Source organism: Eumetopias jubatus, unplaced genomic scaffold, assembly GCF_037043125.1.
Source record: "Eumetopias jubatus isolate StellerSeaLion01/CBP00866 unplaced genomic scaffold, mEumJub1_p1.0 scaffold_17, whole genome shotgun sequence".
In the NCBI taxonomy this organism is placed as follows: Eukaryota; Metazoa; Chordata; class Mammalia; order Carnivora; family Otariidae; genus Eumetopias; species Eumetopias jubatus.
In genome coordinates, this window is record NW_028274823.1 from 82,118,920 (window position 1) to 82,139,523 (window position 20,604).

General features: G+C 42.7%; 1 protein-coding gene across 9 annotated transcripts in view; it reads left to right on the top strand.

The window, feature by feature from the left end:
• The window catches only part of SGMS1 (sphingomyelin synthase 1), a 266,257-nt gene that overhangs the window by 128,099 nt on the left and 117,554 nt on the right, over positions 1 to 20,604 (top strand). For 8 of the 9 annotated variants that reach the window (XM_028104479.2, XM_028104476.2, XM_028104477.2 and 5 more), the window contains one exon: positions 1,311 to 1,459. The gene's annotated coding sequence lies outside the window, so the exon portion shown is untranslated. The remainder of the gene's footprint in view (positions 1 to 1,310; positions 1,460 to 20,604) is intronic. The other variant, XM_028104480.2, reaches the window with a different exon arrangement.

Genomic DNA, 20,604 nt, shown 5'->3' on the forward strand with positions numbered 1-20,604 from the left:
AGGTGTTGAATCCATTTTGACTTAATTTTTGTGCCTGGTGTCAGGGAAGGGTCTGACTGCTCTTTATGCAGACTTTTAGCCAGTCCCCCTCCTCCCAACTCCTTCCCCCTCTCCTTCGGAGGAACCACAGCCCCATTTCCTGAGTCTTTCAGGGGCAGGCAGCTGGGGTTTTTTTTGCCTCTCTGGGCAGTGAGGTTCCGGCTGGCTCTGGCGGGCTCAGCGGTCATCTCTGCTTTCAGCTTCCAGAATGTCACTGATGTCTGTTGTCTGCTCTCATCTACTTTTCTCTTCTCTTTGTCCTTTGGAGTTTTTGTCTTTTTCTCTCTCTTTACCACAATTTTAATTGTAGGGGGATTTCGAGGGAAGCAGAGATAAACAGCCCCATTCCATTGGATCATCGATTGCTCCAAAATCCAGATTGCTCTTTTAAATGATATTTAATATCATGATAAAAGAACAATCTGGATTTTGGGCTTTTAAAAAATGGTATCTCATAAACGCTATTGTCAGGATGTACCAGAAATAATTGTTCAGTCTATTCCTTTGCTTCCTTTTCTGTTAAAACATCTAAGGCTAGCATTGATTGAAGTTACTTCCCCGAACATTAGTTTATAATTCAAAATAAACCGATTTTTGTTCGTAATATGAGGTCTTCGACGTAAGACGATACTTGTTTCCTGAGGTATACTTCTCTCGTGGGCGGAAAATCCTTGATTTATTTTCAGGTCTCTACACTGTATATTGGTATCATCAGGACATGATGTTCTTTTATGTAAATATATTTTACTCTGGAGCCTTTAATTCAACACTCTTGAGCCAGTGTAATGGCAAGCCTAATTTTTGTTAGTTTATGACCAACAGCAGATTATCGTTCCTGAGGGTCATGGTTTCCCCTCAGAGAAGTGACCACCTTTTCATCGACTTGTAAAGAGGGTAACACTAGTTACCCCTTGTTTTCATACTGGAGTTGATGCCAATAATTTGTGAAAAGCAGTTATTGACAAAGAATGTAGATAAATTTATAAAAGAGAAATGCCTCTGTGACAGAGAGTTACAGACTTGAGTTTTCAATTAAGAAAAGATGGGGTTTCGTGTTATGTATATTTTTGGCAAAAATAGAAAAGTTTTCAAAAACAGAAAGAAAGGAAAGAGGGGGATGGGAGCCCGTTGTGAATGTTTTGTTTTCCAATCTAACATGTCCATGTGTTCGCTTCCAGTGACGTGGCCTGGGTTGATAAGGTGTCTCTCAGCTTTAGGGTTTTATGGTCCATTTCCACGGTGGCCAAGCTTAAGTTGCTCCTCTGTTCCAGGGACATCACTGAGATCTTTGGGGACTGCACAGAAGCGTCTGGTTGGGAACGTCATGAAGGAAGGGGCAAGACCCTGCCCAAGGAAGCGTACGTGAGAATAACGGAGAAGGAGCCCGTCGATATACGCAGTACAGCCGCTGTTGGAGTAGGTAATGGCCAGAACTTGAGCCGACCCTGCCCTGGCCCGTTCTGCTGCCCCCTGTCAGCCGGATCCGCTCTCTGGAACGGGCACTGTGCTTAGGGCCGACCGTTACCCACCTTCTGACCTCAGAAGCCACTTGACCCAGCCGGGGGCTGTTGCCCTTAACTCCTAGGGCAGCTCTGACACAGCCTCTCCGGAGCTCTTCCTGTTGCCTGCAGGACAAGAGAGACCATAAAAGCAGCTTGCAACTCCAGGCGGATGGCAGTGATAACAAATTTGTAGCCAGAGACCGCCCTGCCTTTGATTCTGGGAATGGGGCGCCGGTATCAAAGCTCAGCGAGGGCGTGGCCTTTGAGTCCCCTGTTCTTTCCTGGCTTTAGTCATACCCTGACCCATGCCCTGTGAGTCTTGAACTTTGACCCCTCCCCCTTCCCCCGCCACCCTCCCCCCAGTTACAGTGTGAAGTGCTTGCTTCCTTGCCTTGCTGTGATAGCCTTTAATTCTTATCTTCTCTGTAATGCTTATTGTCAAGGTCAGGGTCGCCCATTATTTCCTATTCCGTGACCCTCAGTGGTTGTCTTTTGATACGCTGGCTCTTTTCGTATGGAATTGGCCATGTCATGTATGTGTCACCTTGATCCTTTAGGTTTTTTTTTTTTTGTTTTCCTTTTATTTATTTTAAAGATTTTGTTTATTTATTTGAGAGAGAGTTATCGAGAGAGAGAGAGAGAGAGAGAGAGAGCGAGAGAGCACGAGGAGGAGCAGAGGGAGAGGGAGGAGTAAGCTCCCTGCTGAGCAGGGAGCTCGATGTGGGGCTCGATCCCAGGACCCTGGGATCATGACCTGAGCCGAAGGCGGACACTTCACCGCCTCAGCCACCCAGGCGCCCCTTTTGTTTTCTGTTTAATCTACCAGTGTAGAACACTAAGATGTGCCCTGGGCCAAGTATTTTATGTCTTTGATCATCACATCATCATGGGAACATTAAACAAGTCCCCTTTCCTAGATGAGGATACTGAGGTTCCAAGTGGTTGCATGGCTTGCTGCTGTTGCCCACAGTGCGCCTGGCTCAGGCCAGGACCCGGCATTCGGCAGCAGGTCTGTCTGTCTCTCATCCTGCGCTGTGCGGGTTGTGTCCCATGCTGTCAGGTTTTGAAAAATACCCCCATGCCTGTGGAATTGTAACTCTCCCACTCTACTTTTTCCACCAGTGTCTGCTGCTTGTTCCCATTTCATGGATTCTTGTTTGGTTTATGATCACACTTAAAACATTTAACGAGCATATTAAAACAATATTTTCAACAGTTATGGTTTCATAATTTTACTGCGAACACATTGTTGGTCTGAGACACGATAAAAAGTGTCCCTTTTCTAGCGCAGGCTCTTCTGTGTTGGGGGATGAGTTGTGAGTCGATGCCGAGGCCAGTGTAGGTGGAAGAGTGGGCTTGCATGTTTCTGACCCAGCCCCATCACCCAGACCCTTGCAGGACAGGGTCAGTGAAGATGACATAGCAGAGACACGCCGCTTTGCCAGAAATCTTCATGTAGTTCACAGAGCTGTTTGGGAGCCTGGATCCTTTGAAGTGTAGACCATGTATTCAAGTGCGTGTCCTGTCGGTGTGCACAGCCAGGAAGCTGCCCTGAAGGATGTGAGCTTGAAGTTTGAGTCAGTTTGAGAATAAATGGAATCCACTTTATTTTTCAGTAGTGGGCTACGTGGTTTGAAAAATCTGTCTATTAGGCTTCTAAAATACTTTTATTTAATTAGCAAATGCTCCATGTATACCCATATGTATTGGAAATCTTCGCCCAAATCTTGGGCGGGAGGTGTGGTCTACCTTCTTTGAAGCATGAATCAGCTGCAGCTGGGACGTCAGGAAGCCTGCCCGGCCTCGGGCAGTCAGAGACTGGTAGAGCCAGCACGTGAACCCAGATTGGTTGGATTTCCCGGACTGTGCTTTTGACAATGACTCTGCCTCCCTGATTACACACCGCAGGGACAGATTCTGCTTTGTCTTTGGTAGTCGTGGTTTTTTACATCCAAGTGGGGAGCGCGCTTTCCTTGCTTTCCCCTTTTCCTGATTATGACTTTTTGGATTTTCTGAGTCTGAAGATTGATATTAGGGAAATTTTACCATTATTTATTAGAATAATGCCTCTTCCTCATTTATTTATTACTTTCTTCAACAAGAAACTCCACGAGACGTATGTTAAGAGTTTCTTGCTTCCTTGACCTGTGTCCCTTTTTTATTTTTTGTCTTTGTCCTTGTCTGCACAGTTCGGACCATGTCTTTGCATTTGTCTTTTGGTTCACCAGTTTCTTTTCAGTTTATTTTTAATCAGCTGTTTACACTATCCTTGATAAAAAAAGGATTTTTATACTTTTTAATTTTATTTATTTCGGTTTTTTTAACCCTACTGCTTTGTCTCTAGAGCCTAGACAGAGGTACAACACCTAGTACATAGGTGCTCAATAAATATTTATTTTTAATTTTTTAATTTTTTAAAAAATTGTATTTATTAGAGAGAGAGAGAGAGAGAGAGCACAAGCAGGTGGAGCAGCAGAGGGAGAGGGAGAAGCAGGCTCCCCGCTGAGCAGGGAGCCCGATGTGGGGCTCGATCCCAGGACCCTGGGATCATGACCTGAGCCGAAGGCAGACGCTTCACCCACTGAGCCACCCAGGCGCCCCAATAAATACGCTTTTTTAATTTTAAAATTTTTAACCATTATTTTTGGTCCCTTCTGAAGTCAGTGTGATAATATTTTTTAAATAAAATTTTACTCCTTTTCAGACTTTATTTATTGAGATATATTAAATATGTTTATTTTATATTGCCTTCCAGCATTTGAATTCCAGTATATGACATCTTTTCAGATCTGACTCATTTGCCTGTGTCTGTTGGCACTCACTCATGGTGACATATTTCCTTACGTATTTATGATTTATTGACTGTGAGCTCATGGGCCTTGGAAGTTTTATCTGTGCAAGTTCTTTAAGGCCTAGATCGAAGTGTTTATACTTGCTTCTGTCAAGTACCTATAGGCACCATTAATTCAGTTCCCTGCTTGTGGTTTTTTGAATTTGCACCACAAAACCACAGAGTACTGTTGCCGGTTATGAATTCTCAAGGGAGATTTTCCATCCCCCCCCCTTCTCCCCCCCACATATACCCACTTTAAAAGGAAATCACCCATATCTTGAGGGCACAGTGCTGTGAGGTCCAATGTAATGCAGGGATCTGTTCAACTCACAGCTGAGTGGCCTGGGTTTCTGGTCCACGTAAGGATGGTAATGGAGGGTAAGCATGACTGGGGTTCTGGTTTTGGGGATTTCCCACATCTACTGTCTCTTACTTTATTGTCACCTCACCGGTGCATTTAAAAAGATGTTGTATTTTCTTCTTCTTTCGTTATTTTTATTTGGGTGGGGGTAGTTTTAAGGTATCTTTTGTGTCATTCTGCGGAAAGGAAAGATCTGGTTTTGTTGGTTTTTAGTGGGTGCTTGTTTTTTTTTTAAGATTTTATTTATTTATTTCAGAGTGAGAAAAAGAGAGAGCATAAGCAGGGGGAGTGGCAGAGGAAGAGGGAGAAGCAGGCTCCCCCACTGAGCAGGGAGCCTGATGCGGGGCTTGATCCCAGGACCCTGAGATCATGATCTGAGCCGAAGGCAGACCCTTAACCCACTGAGCCACCCAGGTGCCCCTTAGTAGGTGCTTCTAATAGATGAAGTGGGAAAACATTTGGGGCAGAGCTCAAAAAATTACTAAAAACTTAGGTATAAGCCCAGTTGCTCCTTTTATTTTGGGTGTCTGCTCTACACCATCAGACTAGGTCAAATGAGGTGAAGAATAACGCTTGTAATATGCTTTCTGAGTTGGATAGACCTTGATGTCTTTGAGACATTACTTCTTGAAATAAGATTTATTTTTTTGTTTGTCGATTTAATTACCTGTCTAACGATTTACTATATGATATAATTTTACCCTTCCAAGTAAGCTTGATTCCCTAGTAAATCCCCCTATATGATATCCACAATGGGTGTTCATGGTGATGTCCAGAGAGGCTCTGATGCACATTGGTCGGTCCTTTTATTCAGTGTTATTTTGTTTGATTCTGAATTAGCGGAATGTTACTGGTAAGTGAGAATATTTGCAAGTAGTAGACTTATGCCAGTGATGTGAACAAGAAATCAACCTCAAGAAGAAATTCTGAATGTTATGGTTTCTCTGCACAGCGCACAGATCTGTGGGATCAGGTTTAGGATTTGAAAATGCAGTTGGCTCTATACTCTTGGAGTAAACCTAAGCATTGCCACCTGATGGGAGTGTGTAACCTGCATGTGCGCCACTCGGGACCCTGAAGAAATCACACTCTGTTGTGAACTTTAATTGTCTGTTTTTGAGAGTCCTGTCCTGGATTAATGTTGCAGAAAAGGACCTGCCATCTTAGTTACTAGCCTAATGTGTCTGGCTCTCCCTGACCCTCCCTGGCCCGCCCCCCATCTGCATTGCCACAGTGGGTCACAGTGTCCTGGAAACAGCAATACACTGGGTACAACGTAAGCTAATGAGTAATTGTTTAAGCGTGTATTATGGTTCTAAGCAAATGTTAGATGGAGTAAAAGTTGATTTAAAGTGGTAGAAAGCTCAAGTTATGGTGATCCCAGTAGGAATAGTAATTGCCCTGTACAGATATGTACTTTGAAACGTTGAAAAGGAATAGTGTGCTTTAAATATTTGCCATTAAAAGAAGCAGAAACATAACATAGTAAGCAGGACAGTGGTATTGCTAGCTGTGGACGTTTACATAAGACCATATTACGATTAGAAATTTTAACATTAACATTTGAAGGGCTGAGAGGAGTTAATATTTATTGTGGTTTCTTTGAGTAACCGATTTGGAATTTTAATTTTATAAAATGTGTGTGCCTAACGGATCTTCACATTTAGTCACAAAGAAATGGCTGTTTGTTTTTAAAACACTGTAATGTTTACTTTGAATTGCCATTGGTGGAAATGGTTTCTAAGGAGGAAAATGGTTTGCAACTCAAGTTATAAATATTTTTAGGCTTTTAAATTATTTAATCCAAAGCATTCACTATTTATTATTTTTTGCTCAAAGTTTGGTAACATAGACTTTTCCCAGGGTTTTCTTGCTCTTTTCAGTTGTATTTTTCATGTAGTGAACGCATTTCTGAAAATTATAGCAGTGATATTTTTAATAAATGGAATTAATTTAGGTTGTTAAGTTCACTAATTTAAAAAGGACTTCTTTAAACCTCTAGTGAAATGAAGAAAGCCTTTTTGATGTGGATCAGTCTTTTTGCTTTTTATGTAGGGGTTTTTAATCCTGGACCACTCCTTTGATAATTTATTTATATCACACTGAAAAATGTGTGTTTTGTTTTGACTATATATATCTATTTCTACCTGTATTAATTTGAGAAAGAAGCCAAGATAGAAGCAAAGGTTATATAAGTAATAGCTCATTTACAGAATCTTTTTCTTCCAACATGTTTGGTGGAAAAATGTTAATTACTGATAGATTCACTTACAAACCCCTACACAGTCAAAAAAGCCACTACTAAGAAAAGTATTTGGAGGCATGATTATTGTCCCGACATTCTCACATTCTATGGGTTTTCCCTTCTGTCAAAAATGAGCAAATCAAAATAAAACTGGCTGAGTGATTTTTCTCAGTGATGGGGCCCAGTGATTGGGGGCGAGTGGCCGGGGGCTCAAGAACGCATAACAGGTATCCACTTGCAGCCCAGAGTCTGTTTGCAGACTCAGTCCTGGTGGTCATCTTTGTTTCCTGCGGAGAACGTGTAAAGTTCCTAGTGTCACCAGGTGGGATAACCCAGAGCGATCCCACCCCCGTGGGTTTATAATAGTTGTTTCTTCTGTACTCCTTGCTACGTAATCGGCTATCCTGTGTCATCTCTGACATTGCCGTTCGCTTTATTTAAAAAATACTCTATTAACAGCTCAGATCGTCTCTTCTCTGAAGGTCATAATATCCGTGGAGTGCCTTGTATATCCTCAGGACTCTATCGCTGATGAAAATCCCGGGACCTTGCAGGGACTTTCAAGAGCTTCCTTTATTCACCGCGTATCTAGTGTCGCTTTTACATCCTAGGCCCTCCTTTAGATAACTTCACATAGTGAACCACTTTATTTTTGTTTGTTTCTTTATTTTATGTATTTATTTGAGAGAGAGACAGAGAGAGAGAGCACAAGTGGGAGGAGGGGCAGAGAAAGAAGCAGACTCCCTGCTGAGCAGGGAGCCCGATGCGGGACTCGATCCCAGGACCTGGGATCATGACCTGAGCCGGAGACAGATGCTTTACTGGTTGAGCCACCCAGGTGCCCCTGAACCACTTTAAACAAACAAACAAAATAACCCAATCCTACACCTTGGAGCTTACAGCCTAATGGGAGAAAGACTTTGGATAAACTTAGAGGGACAAGGAATATGCATGGGTGCTAGGCGATGATCAGGGTTCTGGCCAAACAATAGCTGAGGAGTGGGTGTGTGTGCGTGTGGGTGAGATGCACCCCGTGGTGCATTGTCAGGAAGGCAGGGAAGGCCTCAGCGTGAAGGTAACCTCCCAGTAAGGGCACGAAGGAGGAGGGCACGCGCCTGCTGTCTCTGGGGCAAGAAGGCAGAGGCCCAGATGTTCTCCTCATTCCACATCCAGCAAAGCAGGCCCAACCTTGCACAAGCACAGATCACTGGTTCAAAGCCCGCTTTGTCACAGCCACACCCGTGCTCTCCACCACCTGGGTGACTTCAAAGGGACCTTTTTGTTCATCTCAAGAAGCTGCCCAGCTCCTAGCAAAATGTGTTCTACATCATGAGCATGAGGAAGGAACCGTGTCTGTTCACAAGCCGAAGTCATGGGAGGGAGGGAGGGAGATTCATTTTCTCTCTGCTCAGCTCGCAGAGCCCCAAATTTATATCCTCCTAGCTCACGTCTCTTAAGAAGGTTAAGAAAGAACTTTTCGGGAACCACCCTTTCTGCTTTTCCTTTTCTCTATTTAAAGATGTTTAAAAATCACTTTGCTTTAAAAATGTTCCTGTTCTCCTTTTATTGGGGATGTTTCCAAAGAGTTGTGCCCATGATTGTGCAGAAGCTGACAGGACAGACGGCGTATTGCTCTTGTGTCCGTGGAGCCTGGAAGAGGCAGTTCGCTGGGGTCACTGGGTGTGGCGTCCTGTTTCAGTCTGAATAAAGAAACTTGAAATTGGTAGCAGATTAAAGGAAGGCCCCCCCATAGGCTTGGTGAGGAGATACGGGTCCTGAGCCCCGGAGGACGGCGAGGGACCGTCACTGCTGTTGTCCCGCACCGTCCAGCTGGATTTGGGGGTTCTTGTCGTGATCTGCGCCCGTCCGTGCTACTCTAACTTCTTGCTCATAAAATAAAGAAAAAAAATTCTTTCTTTTTGGATAAAATATTTGTCAGCCAATGTGCTGTTTATCGTTTTGTGACTTTGGTTTTAAATACTATTAAGTAACCGGGGCGCCTGGGTGGCTCAGTCGTTAAGCGTCTGCCTTCGGCTCAGGCCATGGTCCCAGGGTCCTGGGATCGAGCCCGCATCGGGCTCCCTGCTCGGCGGGGAGCCTGCTTCTCCCTCTCCCACTGCCCCTGCTTGTGTTCCCTCTCTCGCTGTGTCTCTCTCTGTAAAATAAAATAAATAAATAAATGAATGAATGAATAAATAAATAAATAAATCTTTAAGAAAAGGGGGGCAGCGCCTGGGTGGCTCAGTCGTTAAGCGTCTGCCTTCGGCTCAGGTCATGATCCCAGGGTCCTGGGATCGAGCCCCTCATCGGGCTCCCTGCTCAGTGGGGAGTCTGCTTCTCCCTCTCCCACTCCCCCTGCTTGTGTTCCCTCTCTCGCTGTGTCTCACTCTGTCAAAAAAAAAAAAAAAATTTAAGTAACCGTGATGCTCATTCTTAGACTCCTGACCAAAGCGATTGGCTGTGGGGTTTTCTAGGCAGACGCATGGAATTTCAGTGGCAACGAGGACCTAGTTCAGTGTGACGATTAATGTTATAGTGTTGCCCCTCTCTTGGGACGAGTTTGTGAGAATGACTGAGAAGTCAGTGTGTAGGCTGAGGGTTCACAGAGTAGACCACGCAGACTCATCGTTTTCCTTTGCACTGGCCAGTCATTCCTTCTTGTTGAAGATATACGTGCACGGCGAGTGTAAGACCGTCCTGCGTTGATTCAGGTGACGTTCATCTTGGCCCAAAGATGTTTGCATATTTCGAGTGACGTTTAAGGGCTGCTGTTCGGAGTCCGTAAAGGTCGGGTGAGCATGTAGATCCCTGGCCTTCATTCTAGCATGATCCGCCACAGCTCTTGTCTCCTTTTGTCTTGGTGCTACTTCGCCCACGTTTATGGCTTCTGCTCCTTCAACGTGCTGGTTTGCATGCGGCCCTCCTGGCCTCTCTACCTCGTTACTTCGGCCCTCGCTTTCTGATGCTGCCTGGACCAGCATCTTGGTTCATCCACTCAAACAACAGGCCTTGAACTTCTGCTCTGTAGACCCCATTCTAGGTAAGGGGGCTAGAGTGTGGAGCCAGACGAGGTCCCTGCTCTCGTTTTATCGGGAGGGGGAGAAGAGACACCTATGCCAGGTATTGGGGAGTTTTAGGAGGAAAAATAAAGCAGGGCAAGGGCATGGAGTGATGGTGAAAACGCCATCTTCTATGTGGAGGGGACACAGGGGGATGCACGGAACCAGTTGGGAGGCTCTTGCCATTGTCTGTAGGCCAACTGTGTACCGTTGGCTCGGCGGGGAGGGTAGTGAGGGGTGAGTAGGAAGTGGTCTGATTCTGGATACACTCCTAAAGCAGGGCAGTAGAATTTGGGTATGGTCAGGCGTGGATTTGGGAGAAAGAGGCACACAGGGTTTCTCCAGAGAGTTTGACCTGAGCTGCTGGTAAGTTGAGTTATCATTTACTGAGTAAATGAGTTATCATTTAATGCATTTACTACATGCAGGAAGAAAATGCTGGGGCTGTGGGGAGTCAGGTTCTTAGGAGTTTTAAGTACATACCCTGTTGGGTATCTAAGTGGGAATATTGAGGCGGTAGGCTGTCTGAACCTAGAGGTTAAGAGAGCCCCGCCTGGGGTCACCTTTTTACTGCGAGTTGTCCTAGAAGGGATGGTGCTTAAACCCAGGGGATTGGAAGAGGTCCCGTGAAATGTTCTCCAAGTAAGGACCCCTGAGGCTCCTTGGGCCTGTAGAGGGATCTGCAGAGTCACAACTTTTTATAGCAATACTAAGACGTTCAGTACAGTAGCACTTTTCAGAGGCGACGTGGGACATCAGAGCAGAGCGAATGTAGACACAGACACGGCAGTCTGCTCCTGTCTGTGAAGCTGGATATTAAAGAGATTTTCAAGAATGTAAAACTCTGCCGCTTTTCTTACTAAAGACATGTATTTTTGTTTTGGAAAATACATTTTTCATTAAAATATGTTATTTTTGTTGTAATGGGCTTATCATTGCTTTTAGATGAATTCATAAATATTTAAAAATTTTCTATCACAGCTATCCCTGGATATAACCCTTAGAAACAAGCAATTCTGAGCTCCTTAATAATTTTTTTAAAAGTGTAAAGGGGTCACGAGAGCAAAATGTTTGAGGACCGCTGACCTAGAGAGGGAAGGACAACAGGGAAGACAGCTGAGAATTGACTGACCCTTTGGGCCCTTACAGAGCTACGGAAGAGCCCACGGAGGACAGGGAGAAGGGACTGGCAGAGGGAAGCACCGTGAAAGTTCACTGGGGGCCACGGAAAGCGAGTGGTTCCCACAGAAGCAAGAGGTCACCTGTGTCGTGTGAGGCTAATGGGTCAGATTCAATGAGAACTGAGAACTGACCGTTGGCTTTAGCCGTGGTGGAGGTCACTGATTCTGAAATGGATAATCGCCGTAGACGGGACAAGAGGAGGCCCAGGAGAAGGGACGTGATTTGAATCCCAGTTAGATTCCTGAGAGTGGGAACTGACCTAGCCTGTCTCTTCATTTTGAGATGGCCCTCAGATTTATCTTGCGTCGGAACCCACCCCAGGCAGACCAGCTATGAGGCTGAGCGTGAAGCACCAGAGAGAGTTGCTTAATCCCCTTGGCTGTGCGTGGGGTGATGGTACCAGTTTGCGCTCCCACCGGCAGTGTAAGAGGGTTCCCCTTTCTCCACGTTCTTGGAGTTTACATAAAAACATAAAAAACAGAAGGTACATGGGTTATTTTTCCTCAAGCTAAGAAACATGGTTATATGAGATTAGTTACTAAATAAGTTTTTCTTTCTTAAAATTTCTGTGTCCTTCCTAAGGAATAACAGAATTTTTTATATTTACTGCTTATGTGTTATTGATCAATATTAAATGTTATTTTTTTTTTATTTTTTAAAGATTATATTTATTTCAGACAGAGAGTGAGCACGAGTAGGGGGCGGGGGCAGAGAGAGGAGCAGGCTCCCAGCTGAGCAGGGAGCCCGATGTGGGACTTGATCCCAGGACCCTGGGACCATGACCTGAGCCGAAGGCGGGCGGTTCACCGACTGGGCCACCCAGGCGCCCCTAAATGTTATGTTTTTAGCGGGAAAAGAAGAGGTATATTTTCCTCAAGTGACGTCTTAACCAATTTATACTCAAGAACATTTATTTACACTTAAAGGTAATTGTTTTTGTATATGTCACATCCATCAGACTGAGAACTTTTCATCAGTAGAGTGTGAGTTTTTCAGTTTTGTTTCCTTAGGGACTATCATCCTACCTGGAATACAGTAGGAATTTAATAAATATTTTAGAAGGAGTAAGATACTAGAACATTTAGATTTATGGTTTATGGTTTATTTTTTGAGTAATTTTTCCATGGTGTTAAAAGTAACCTTTAAGTGGGATAAGTAAAATTAGATAAAACCCAAAGGACAGATTGCTTTTAATTCTAGGTTGGAACACATGTTCAGAGACTAGACTATTTTGATAGAGACTATCTGAAAAAATGTTCAGATAACAATACTTTTTCCTTTGCTTTGATTAGATGTGTATTTCAAGAATGGCACGACTAAAGCAAATACGCACACTTTCTGTTTGTGAGACTTTAGAGGTCCTCCAAGGTAATAAGAAAAATAGGCTTGACCTGTGAGGGACCGTATCTTCTTCAGAACTGACTCAAAGAAAATTTTTTGTCAACTGTCTTTAAATTTGGGTATAATTGATACGCTATACGATGTATAAATTTTAAGTGAACACCTCAGTGAACCAACATCTCTCTCAAGATAGAGAACATTTCCATCACCCAGAAAGTTCTCTTGTGCCATGTCCAGTCATTTGCCCCACCTCAGAAATAAATGGTACTGTGATTTCTATCAACAGAGCTTAGTTGTGCCTCTTCCAGAACTTCATATACATGGAGTTATACAGAGTGTGCCCATGTACACTTTTGCCTCACTTAACGGTGTTTTTGAGACTTATACTTGTTACAAGTATCAGTAGGTTGTTTCTTAATGTTGATGAGTAGTATTCTGTGGTGTGAATTTATCCACTCATCTGTTTGGGTGGGTTACAATTTTTGTCTATTGTGAATATAACTGCCATGAACATTAATGCACAAGTTTCTTTGTGGACATATGTTTTCATTTCTTTTGTATATACTTAGAAGTACATCCCTGGATAAGTATATATTTAATTTTATAAAAAATTATCAAACATATTCCTAAAGGGGTTCTATATTTAAACATGCCCATCAGGGATGTTTTCAGTGCTCCAATATGCTCTAAGCCTTTGCCGACACTTGTGCCTGTCAGTCTTTTCAATATCGGCACTCTAGTGGGTATCATATGGTACTTTGTGATTTCTTTGACGATAACGATGCTGAAATTCTGTCACATACTTATTGGCCATTCCCGTGTCTTCTTTTTTTGAAGTAATCTAGTCAGGTCTTTGCTTTTTTTAAAACTGGGTTGTGTGACTTTTTTATTCTTAACGTTTTATGCTTTTTAGTTCACGAATTATAGCTGTTCTTTATGTATTTTAGGTATAAGTCCTTTGTCAGATATGTGTATTGTGACTCTTTTCCAGTTGGTGGTTGTCCTTTTATTTCTTAACTGTGTCTTTCAAAAAGCAGAAGTTTTCATTTCAATGAAGTCCATTTTTATCAGGGTTTCTTTCTTTTATCCAGAGTGTTTTCCCTAGTCCATCGTCACAAAGATATTCTCTTATGTTTTTCTGCTTTATGGTTTTAGGTTTTTATGGTTAGTTCTATGTGAGGTGTAGAGGTGAGGATTCATTCTTCTTTCTGTGTGGATATCAATTTGTTCCTGCCCAATTTGTTGCAAAGACTGTCCTTAAACCCACTGAATTATTTTGGTGACTTGGTCAAAAAAATCAGTTGACCATAGATGTGTACGTCTGTTTTTGGCCTCTTATGCTTCACTGTTTATTCATCTGTCCTTACGCCTATGCTGTATTTTGTTCAAGAGTTTTGCACGTATGATTTTTGAGTGATATTATAGTTTTCTTTTATTGTCTTTGGTTGTTACATTGAGGTCATGTTGGTATATGCTTTTCCATGTGTTTACTTATCTGTGTCTTTATATTTAAAAATGCATCTGTTGTAGGTAGTACATAGTTGGGGATTGCTTTTTTGTATATTCTGACAATCTCTGCCTTTTAATTGGAATGTTTAGTCTATGTACCATAATTACTGATGTGGTTAGGTTTTGATCTACCATTTTTGTTGTTTCTTTTCTTTTTTTTTTAAAGAGATTTTATTTATTTATTTGACAGACAGAGACACAGCGAGAGAGGGAACACAAGCAGGGGGAGTGGGAGAGGGACAAGCAGACTCCCCACTGAGCGGGGAGCCGGATGCGGGGCTCGATCCCGGGACCCTGGGACCATGACCTGAGCTGAAGGCAGACGCTTAATGACTGAGCCACCCAGGCGCCCCATTTTTGTTGTTTCTTACTTGTCTCATCCTGTAAACATTTTTTTAAAAATCCTGTATCCCCTTTTCGAATTTCTCTTTGTCTAATTAGATATGTTTAATTTCTCTTTTAGGTTTTCAGCTATACCTCTGCCTTGTTTTTCTTGTAGTTTCTGTACAGATTACAGTATTCATCTGTAAGTCTTTTTTGAATTAAGATTTTACCACTTTGTGTAAGAAATGTATGAAACCTATAATATGGCTTCATTTGCCCCTTCTTGTTCATTGTACTGTCCTCATATATTTTATATCCATATATGTTATAAACTAATACAGTTTCATTCTCTTAAGACAGTGTATATGAAGCGTATATAAACAGTATGTGTGTATACACACAGTTAATACAGTATCTGTAACAGGTAGGTCTTAAGGAAATTAAGAGGAGGACTCTTTCATGTTTACTTATGCATTTACTTCTTCCAAGGCTCTTCATTCTTTTCTGTAGGTTCAGGTTTACATCTGGTACCCCTTCTGTTCTTCCTGGAAGAGAAGGCCTTTCTTGCAGTATTGGGGCTATTTTGCAACAGATTCTCTCAGTTTTCATTTATATGAAGATTCTTTATTTTTCCTTTATTTTTGAAGGGGTTTTGTTGTGCATTGACTTCTAGGTTGACATTTTTTTTTTCCTTTCAGTTCTTTACAGATGTCGTTTGCTGTCTTTCTGATGAACTTTTGGCTACATTCTCATTATTGTTCTCTGTCTTTTCTTCTCTGGTCACGTCCACACATTTTTGTTGTTGTATCTTTGGTTTTCAATATTAGGTGACATTTTCTCATGGCTAACTGAAAATCCTGCTCTGATAGATTGCTGTTTTTGCTCAGTTTTGAATGTTTCTGCCCCATTCTCTCTATTCTCCCCTAACTTGTAAATTAAATCACTTGATACTCCTCTCTGGTCTTAGAGGCTCTTTTCAAACCATTGGTTTTTGTTGTTGTTGTTGTCTTATTTTTTTTTTTCCTGTGCCTCAGCATGGATTCTTTGTATTGACATGTCTTAAAGTTCACCTGGCCTTTTTCATTATTGTGTCCACTCTGATAATCTCCATCGGATCCAGTGTTGTCCATTTCAGATATTGTGGTTTTCAGTTCTGTAATTTCCATTTTGTTCTTTTTTTTTTTATTAAATCTCTTCTGAAACGTCCTATTTCTTTACCCATTCTATCTCTCATTCTGTAAATTCTTCAATATATTTAGCATTGGTATTTTAAAATTCTTGTTTTGGATTCCATTTTCTGGGTCACGTATAGGTCCGTTTCTGTGGACTGCTTTGACTATGGAGTTACATCTCTCATTTATCGCACATACATATTAATTTTTGATCGTATGCCAGACATCGCAGATGCTATGTTGTAAAGATTCTGTTACGTTCCCCTGAGGAAGGTTGAGTTTTGTTCAAACAGGCAGTTAAATTAATGGCAAATCATCTCGCACGGTACAGAGGCTCATCCTTAGGCTTTGCTATTTCTGTTTTGCCCGTCACTTCCCGGGAAGTGTCTGCTCGCCCAGGGAAGTGGTCTTTGTGCCTTAAGCTGAGGTGCTTCTGTGGTTTCAAAGGGAAGTCTGAGGCCTTTATCAGGCTCCCTGGATGTGGGCAGCTGTTGGAACTGGTCAGCTTCCTAAAAATGTCCCAACTGTTGATGTTTTCCTCAGCATCCTCGGACTTGAAGTTCTCAGTTTAGCCAACAACTGTAGTATTAATTTGCAAATTTGGGACTTCACCCTTGATGGCTTTCTCATTTGGGAGACTTTCTTCCTCAATTTTCAGCCACCCTGGCAGGCCCATATTCTGACCCACAGGGTTGCGGTTTGCTATTTTGAGCTCCATCTGCTGTGGCAAGGGCTGGTTTCACTCTCGTGCGATAAGCCCTACACATGTAAATTAGCATCGAGTGGGGTTTCCTTCCTTTCTGGACTCGTAGATAGTTTACTTTCCGCCTGGTTGTTTTCCGCTGCCTTCACAGTTGATTTTTATATTCATCCAACATTTATAGTTGTTACTGGGTGGAGGTCAACCCTGTCATCGGAAAGCCAATCTTGGAAGGAATTTGTTGTGTGTGGTTTATTTCAGTCATTTATGAAGAGGTGTCAAACCTCTTTCATTGGGAGCTTGAAAATGTCCTCGAGTCATGTATAATGGATGACACTGTTACAGGCCAGTAGAGCATAGTGTTTATGAGAAGCTTAGTATTTATGAAAAGAAATACAAGATACTAAAACATAATCTAAGATGGGAAGTTTGGTCATCTGCCTGATTTGTGCATAGGCTGATGTTAGATAACCACGAGAATGGAAATTAAACCTACTCAGTGCATGTACTTAGAGACCCCAGTGGAATTCAACTTCATGTAGCTACTGGGACGTTCCTCACGTCCGCCCTCGCAATTTCTGACCTGTATTAATTGCCTTTAAGAGAGGAGACTTTAGTTTTGAAGTTTCCACCACCCTGAATTTGTTTTGGTCGCTGAAATTGGGTAGGTAAGTTTTGTGCAGTTTGCAGAGTCCACCACCAGAGAGAAATTAGGCCAACTTAAAATATAGCATGTTCCAGGAATAGTAACAATGTAGTTAGAAACTGAAATTACCACCACCAGCATTGGTACTATTTTGCTTTTGTGTGCCGGTGTTCACCAAGGTAGGATGTATCATCATTATGATATTGGTGGGAGTGGGTGAACATTTAAGCAGGCCAGAAACTTTTTTTTTTTTTTTACTCTGTCAGCAACACTATGTTAAATAGTAACAGCATTGCCCCGTTTCACATTTTCTCTTTCTATAATGTTTCTTTGAAAAAGCTTTGAGGAATTGTTTAATCAGCAGATTTTTTGTTTGAAACAACTTTTTAATAAACGCTTTTCCAAAATATGTTATCGCCATATAAAAAAGAAAATCCTGTTGGCCCTTGAACAATGTGCGATTTAGGGACACTGACCCTTCCCCCTACACGAGGTTAAAAATCCACATATAACTTTTGTCTCTCCAAAACGGAACTGCTGTTGACCAGAAGCCTTCCTTATGAACAGTAGACTAACACATATTTTGTATGTTGTATGTATCACATAATGTGTTCTTACAATAAAGTGAGCTAGAGAAAGGAAAATGTTATTGAGAATATCATAAGGAAGAGAAAATACATTTAGTGTACTGGGCTGTATTTACTGAAAAACCCACGTGTAAGTGGACCTGTGTAGTTCAAAGGGTCAACTGTTGTTCAAGAGTCAACTATACCAATAGATAAAAAGGAAGAAAATGAAATTAACCCAAATCCCTCTGCCAGGTGCAACCACATTGGAGGGCATACATCATTTTAGCTTATTTTTCTGTTTTAATTTACAAAAATGGATCATAGTATATATATTTTAGGATCTTTTTTTCTCAGTTCAAGCAGTTCTATATATGTGTCAATGTTTGTGCTTTTATGTATACTGTGTGTGTATATATTTAAACAAAAAAGAAATTGTTCAGATACCTGTTTAAAATCTATCCAGCTAGATAGCTTTGAATTTGCTAGGGCCTAGGTTAAGGAACTATTTTTTTTTTTTTGAGAGAGAGAGAGAGAGAGAGAGAGAGAGAGCACGCACGTGTGCAGGGGGAGAATCCAAAGCAGACTCCCTGCCAAGTGTGGAGCCCGTGATGCAGGGCTCCATCTCATGACCTGAGATCATGACCAGAGCTTAAGTCAAGAGTCAGACGCTTAACCGACTGAGCCACCCAGGTGCTCCTAGGGAACATTTTGTCATTAACTGAAACCACATTTGTTTTTGTAACTGATAAGCATGAGAGAAAACTGCTTTGTAGCTTCTACTTTGACGCACCTAAGAATGGGTTTCCTGCCCTTACTCTGCTTACTGGCACGTGGACACTGTCTTCTTTCTGGCTTTATCACATTGCCCCTGGTACAGGCTGAAAAAGCTCAGAGCTGCTCTGCAAAATCATGCTTTGCTGATTTGGTGATGACCAGGTGTATCTCAGTGCAGAGTGTTGTCTTGAAACACCAGAGCCTTCTGTTTAGTCAGGATCTCATTGCCAGCCTTGTACGTAGGCGTTGAACAAGGCATCTTTCTGGAGTTTATAGTCTAGAAGGGAAGCAGACCTTGAGCTCGGGAGGAATTATTGGTGTGCTGTGGGTAGTGAAGAAGCTCAGGGTCATCGGCGTGCATGGCAAGTGTCTTGACCTCACATGGGATGTCTGAGAAGAGCTTCTTGGAGGAAAAGATGTTTAGGTTGCCACCTTCCCAAGGACCAAAAGCTAGGTGGGAAAATGGATTAGGAAAAGCCAGGGGTGGTTTTCCGGGTGGAGGAGCCGTCCAAGACAGAAGCCAGGATTGTTTTATTTGCCTCTCTTCTGACAATTTCCTTCTGTAGTCTCTTTTGGAACATTGGGACGATTTTTCCCCTAATTGTCCATATAAAACATGTCATCCGTGTAAATTGTGCGGTAAGACCGGGCTGAACAGTTGTAGGAGTCGCGATCCACACGCTGTTTCACAGACTGGTTCTTTGAAGGTTAATGACTGGGATAAACTAACAGTGAACAACGTATCCCTTCAGTGTCTTCATCTAGAGGCGAGGCTGAGCCCCCTGCAGACTAGGAGCTTGTGGGGATGGCCCTTGAGATGCTTGCTGCCGGTTGGACAGCTGTGTGGCCCCTGGAGTTTTTAGGTCAGCTGTAGCATCTTTCTCTTTGCTTCTTTAGTATGTCATTGGTTTCCTACGGGGGCCGGGGGCTAGCTGACTAGCAGGAGGGCCAAGTCTGGCCAGAGACCTGTTTTTAAAGATACGGCTCTGTCATCTGTACATCCCCGATGGTGCTTTTGCACTGTGATGACAGAGCTGAGTAGTTGCAAAAGATCCCATGTGCCCTGCAAAACCCGACAGGCCGACTCCAGAAAATGTCTGCTGCCTGGTCTAGGCATGATCCACGACCAGACACCCCACATCACTTCTTTATTTTGGTTGGTACACATTGCTTCCCGTACTCTCCACAGCCAGTCCAATGCTGGTCCTTTTCATTGTCCGATTTTTTTCTTTCTTCTCTCTCTTCTGACCAGTTATCCCTGGCTGACTAAAAAATGGGGCTGACATCACATCAACTCATATGGCACCATTACCGTCAGCCTTTGTTTTTGGCTCTTCTCCACTGAAAATTTTTAAAAATTATTATTTATTTGAGAGAGAGAGAGAGAGAGAGAGTGAGTGGGGGTAGGAGCAGAGGGAGAGGATCAAGCAGACTCACGCTGAGCATGGAGCTTGATGCGGGGCTCGATCCCACGACCCTGAACTCATGACCTGAACTGAAATCAAGAGTCCGACGCTCAACCGACTGAGCCACCCAGGCTCCCCTCCACTTCAGTTTTGATTACTGCTCATTCTCAGAAGCTTTTCCCATCACTTCTTGTTTCATAGAGGCCCAGAGGAGAAAAAGCACAAATTTTGGCTCCAAGAAAATGGTTTATTTGTTTATTTTAAGTAGTCTCTACACCCGGCGTGGTGCTTGAACTCATGACCCTGAGATCAAGAGTCGGAGCCTCTATCCATGGAGCCAGCCGCCAGGCACCCATCCAAGAAGACTATTTAAAGTTGAGTCCTGCTATTAGAAAATAAGTTAATTTAGGCATGTCACTGTACTTCTCTGAACCTCAGGTTCTTTTTCTGACAACGGGGATCATTTTCTAGCTCTCTCACCTACTGTGGCAAGGATGGGGCATATACATGCTGTCCCATCCGTGATTCGTTCTTCTCTGCAAAGCCGGCCATGTGGGATGACCGGCCTCCTTCACTTCAGTGCATCTGTGAAGAAGTTAATTTTGTTTTTAAATTTATTGTGGAATAAATGTGGTTTGTATTTATTTTGAAATTTTTGCTCAGATAACACTAAGGAAACTATTCTTATTAAATATGGTTTGAATAGGAACACATGAATCTCAAATGATCTGCAGAGCAAAACCAGAATTCAGTATTACTGAATGAAAGCCCTTTTCGTGTATTTTTAAAACCAGAAGCACTGCATTTTGGGAGCCCACGAAAATTCAAATGTTAAGTCAGGAAATCAGAGACCTTTTTCTTCCTGGCTGACCGAGTTGTGGGTTGCGTTTTTGTCCCCGTATGTTCTGTGGTCGAAGCCTTGCGTGAAGACTGAGGTCAGTC